A 5286-nucleotide genomic window follows, 5' to 3' on the forward strand; every position below is an offset into this window, starting at 1 on the left:
TTCTCCAAAGGAGCTTGTGTCTAGAGAAACCAATATTTAACATCCCCATTTACATTGAAAGCGTGATTCTGATTATGAGATGGTAATGAGGGGATTAGCCAGGGGAGAGAGCCCCCCTGCCTGCTACACCACACTGTGGTCTTATTCCTGGAGGAGGTGTGGGGGGAGGGGCGTGGGCACTCCCACAGGGAGAGCATCAGAGATGCCAGAGCAGGGCAGGGGTCCTTCAAGACCCCATGCCAGAGCCCCTTATTCATGTGTGGAATCAATTAGCTTCAGAAGGGATGAGGAGACACCTGACTCTGGTCCTTTTCCTTCCTCCCCGCAGCCTCTGACTGAGCCCTTCCACTCTCTGATACTGCCCGGGTGTTCCAGAATAGTGAGTTTCTTATGTCACGTGCTGCCTCTGAGCTGCATGGCTGGAGCAAAAACGTGTGTTGAGAGAACTTCCACTCGGCTCCTGGCTTCTCTGGCTGACCCTTAAATCTCAGGGTCCCCCCCCCTAAATTCTCTGCCTCTCTGGACCGGCAGTATTGTCTGCCTCATCCCAGATTGCTCCCTTTTTAACCAGGCAGCAGTTTATCTTTGCCTCTTCCTGTGGGGTGAGGGGTGGAGGATGGAGAGAGCCCAAGGGGGTCACCCATCCTGAGGCCCCGTTTGTTGGTGGACAATTGAGCTCAGACGGGATAATTCAGTGTGTGATTGTGGTCACGCCCCCCCCTTTTGTGCCCCTTTCAGAGCCAATCTCCCAGGCCCAGATGGGTTAATCCATAATGCAGACGAGCAAGTAATTGGCTGTCAGCCTGGCCCCCTGCACCCCCTCCCTATTAGTGCCACTGCCCTAATGAAGCCCAGCTTGGAGAGCCCCCTTCTCAATGAGGTGCCGGCCCCAACCCAGCCAGGCACACATGTGTCTCCACCGCTCTGCCTGAAGCCTGGCTCCCTTTAGGGACCCCCAGCCCAGCCTCCCCGGGGTGACCCAGCTGCCAGGGCTGTGGAGGCCCGGGGGGAGGCTGTGATGGATGGGAGGGAGTTAGTTAATAGAGCCCAAAACACATGGGCCCTGTCTCCACACCCCCCTCCCACACAGACACTTCTACAGCTTCCGCTGACAGCATCCCTGGCCTTTTTTGAAATAGCCCCACGGAATATTCCCCACTCCCATTTCTGACATAAACTGTGCCGAAATAGGATTTGAATGGGGGCTACAAAGCTGCTTTTGGGACACTGGCCAAAATCTTTTCTCTTATGCCCATCCCCTACCTCTGCCAACCTAAGTCTCTCTATGGTTTTTAGGCAGAGATGGCTCAAGGCAGGATAAAAGATAGCTTGGACCTCAGCCTTCAGTGTCTCCACTGCTATGAGATATTCTTTTCCTTAATTCTTGGACTTCCATGTCTGTTTCTTGATCCTACCTCTCTTCCCACCCACCTCTGAACCTATTCTTTACTTAGAGGCAGGCCTAGAACCAAGCCCAACAGATGAGGCAGGGGTCCAAACAAGAGTCCCTTTATGTGAGAGTTGCCTTACCTTGAACTAGGTCTCCCTCACCGGGTTTGAAGTTCCCTTCATCCGATGGAGTCAAGCCAAACCTGGTTGACATCTGTTTAAAGTGTCATAGAACTAGGCTGGGAGCAGTGGCTCATGCCTGTAATCCTAGCTCTCTGGGAGGCTGAGGCCGGTGGATTGCCTGAGCTCATGGGTTTGAGACCAGCCTGAGCCAGAGCAAGACCTTGTCTCTAAAAATAGCCAGGCATTGTGGCAGGTGCCTGTAGTCCCAGCTACTTGGGAGACTGAGGCAAGAGAATCGCTTGAGCCCAAGAGTTTGAGGTTGCTGTGAGCTGTGACGCCTCTACTGGAGGCGACAAAGTGAGATTCTGTCTCAAAAGAAAGAATGTCCGAGAACTGAGGTTTGGGGAGGATGTTGGAGAAGGGACCTACTATTCTCTGGTTCCTTGCTCTTACTTCCCACTCTCACTTTTGTTCTCTTTCCCCCCAACAAACAGCTGTGGCCTTGCCGAGCCTAGTGCCAAACCAACAGGGACAGGAGATTCTGGCTGCTGCCCGGCCTTGGCTGCTCAGGACGCCCACAGAGGCAGGAGCTCAGTGTGCTAAGGAGAGCCACGGACAGATAATCTGCCCACCCTCCTTCCTCTACCTAATCCTTTATAAATGCTCATGTTATATTTTTCACTATTAAGGTAACAAAATATTTGAAAACGGAGGAATGATGAGAAAGTTATATACATTCCCTGTCACCTAATTCCATCATCGCTTCTCTTTTGGTTTATGCTGTATTCCATCTTTTCCATAGGCATATAGGAAATCATTTAAGACAACTAAACTATTTACGGAAGAATGTCTCCTGTGTGCCGGGCATCGCAGCAGACCGCATTTGTGCTTGTAATTTACTACTTGGATCTAACTCCAGATTCATTCCTATGTTTCCTTTTTCTCTTCTAAAAGAGGAATAGGCCAACCTTTTCATCACGGAATATTCGGAAATTCTCCCATTTGGAGATGCAGGCCCCTGAGACTATATGAAGGTTGGAATCTGCAAGGGGGTCCAGAGTCACAGGAGGAATGGTTTCATGATTAAGACCAGGAAGAGGAAAATAGGGCCCCCATGCTAATAAGAGCAGGGCTCAGGGGATGGAAGCAAGTGTCTCTCGGAAAAGTCTAGGCCCCTTTCTGATTAGATGGGGGGCACCATGGGGTGGCGAAATACCATTCAGAGGTTGTTCCTAGGAGATGCTGAATATTTATGAGCTATGCAATCAGGACCTAGGAGGTAAGGCTTAAAAATAAACAGGCAGCAGGATGGGGGCAGGGAGGACGGAAGGGAGAGAGGCACAGAGGAGAAGCCATGGGGAAAGGGAGAGCTCACAAAAGGAAGGAAGGAAGGAAAGAAGGAAGAAGTGCTTGTGGTCCCTCAGAACAGCACCTTCTCTTATGACCTAAAACCCACTTCCGTGTCTCCGCTCCTGTGTAGATGGGTGATGAGGTCACAGTGTGGCTAGACTTTCCTGAGACTGTGCTCTTGGCAAGACCCCAGAGAGATCCTGGAGTCATCTTTTACTTCATGAAATCAAGCTTCAGGAGAAGTTGATGGAAAGGAGCCCCTTGTGATATAAGTAAGACACCAAAGATCAATGCGGAGCAGTAGAAGGAGGGACTCCCAGGCAGGGGACCCCTGCAGATGCTGGGGACATCTAGTATTCAGGGTGAATGTAAACAAATCTGTGACCACACACACAGCCACTAAAGAAACTCAGACAAGAAATGCTCAGTGATGTAAAGTGGAAAACCTTTCATACATGTATTTAACACAAAAGCATTTCCCTCTGCATGGAAACCACTGGAGGCAAGGGAACGTTCCTCTTTAATTGAAAAGTGGGACATCCTTTGTAGGATATAGGGGATTTGAAGATCTTAATTGGTCTCTTCCTTTGTGAATTTGATTCTCACCTACAGAGAGAGAGAAGGGGGTGGGGGAGAAATCTCAGGAGACAGCAAGACCCTGTCTCAAAAAAACAAAACAAAACTCCTCTGCTCAGCTCCTCAGGACACTCATTGTATTTGGTAGAGTGATGTGTTGCCTGATTCCAGAACTGCAAATAAAAGCCAATTTAGATCTTTAAATTTGTTGTAATTTCTTCATCTTTTGACATGTGTGAATGCATGCAAAGCACTTATACCAGTCTGGCAATCCTAAGTTCACAGTAAATGTTTTTTATTTTTTTTTATTTTTTTATTTTTTTTTTTTTTTGAGACAGAGCCTCAAGCTGTCCCCCTGGGTAGAGTGCCGTGGCATTACAGCTCACAGCAACCTCCAACTCCTGGGCTCAAGCGAGTCTCCTGCCTCCGCCTCCCAAGTAGCTGGGACCACAGGCGCCCGCCACAACGCCCGGCTATTTTTTGGTTGCAGCCGTCATTGTTGTTTGGCGGGTCCAGGCTGGGGATTCGAACCCGCCACCTTAGGTGTACGTGGCCGGCGCCTTAGCCGGTTGAGCTATAGGCGCCGAGCCAGTAAATGTTTTTTAAAGAGTAGTAAGCCTTTATTTCTTTGTTTTGCAAATAAACGTGGCTGAGTTAGTCCTTTTGGGTCATTAGTCTAAAAGACTAAACCCAATATCCTCGTTCAACTCTTCTGACTCTTCCTTGGCTCTGACCTCACTGGGGCTGCGGGAGTAATAGGAGCAGCAGTGGTACGGCACTGGTGTGACGGTGGTCACGCCCCCCCTTTTGTGCCCCTTTCAGAGCCAATCTCAGCAAGTGGGAAGGTGCAGTCTCCACAGACAAAGCCAGGACGGACTTTCGTATTCATTGATGACAGAAGGGGGAATAGTTGGGTAACCAATCTGCAGACAAACCGTGGCAACACTGCGGACGGCCTGCAGGAAGCAAGAATTCGGAGTTTCCCTGCAATGCCAAGCGCCTCAGGATGCCTGATGCTCCATGGTTGCGCACCTGCTAGATAAACAGCCCAAAGGAGAGAGCTGAGGTGTCCAACAGTGTGGCTTCCCCAGCTCCCACTTTGTCTCCAGTCTCAATCAGCTGCACATCACTCAGGATTTCCATGGTATCCTGAAGATTTTAGTGGTGATGCCTAATGCCTGGAAGGAGGCATTTTCTGACCCCGGACCATGTTCTAGGCCAGGATGGCAATGTCACATGGGGCAATGGCACCAGCACTGGAGGCAGCTGGCACCTTATATGTCCCTGATCTAAGGGAGCTCCTTCTTGGTGAACACGAAGCCCACATTCCCCTATATAAGAGGCAACAGTTTTTCCAGATGCCCTTAGATGGCCTTGCCTGTCATGCTGTTCTCACCCACCAGCACCACAGCCTTCCCTCAGAGGGACATGCAGCCAGCTGCATCTGCTCGGAGCTCACTTTTTCTGCTCCCACAATGAAGCATTTTGGATAATCATCCAAAAGTTTCATGATCTTAAGGAAGTAGCTCTACTTCCAGATTGCCCTGCCTTCCTCGGCATCCTGGCAGTGCATCAGAGATTGCCCCAGGGATTTAAAGACATGTCATTCATGCAAGGAGTCTCACGTTTATTGAGAAAGCCACAATAAACGTTACATATTATAAGTCATGTCCTCATTAACATTAAATGAGCACCTACTGTGTGCCACACAATACTGGACATACAAAGATGAATTAAATACAGTCCTTGCTTTCTAAGGGAGACTTGAAGCTTATGGGAAAGACAGACATGTAGGCAAATAATTAACACATCACCTGGTAAGTTACACAGGAGGAGACTAAACCAAGG

The 5286-nt window shown here is 49.5% G+C and overlaps 1 pseudogene; it reads right to left on the minus strand.

The window, feature by feature from the left end:
* Positions 1-4231: 4231 nt before the first annotated feature.
* Positions 4232-5011, minus strand: LOC100947586 (annotated as a pseudogene).
* Between the last annotated feature and the right edge of the window lie 275 nt (positions 5012-5286).

The sequence above is a fragment of the Otolemur garnettii genome, unplaced genomic scaffold (assembly GCF_000181295.1).
Source record: "Otolemur garnettii isolate 467f Iridium unplaced genomic scaffold, OtoGar3 scaffold00108, whole genome shotgun sequence".
In the NCBI taxonomy this organism is placed as follows: domain Eukaryota; kingdom Metazoa; phylum Chordata; class Mammalia; order Primates; family Galagidae; genus Otolemur; species Otolemur garnettii.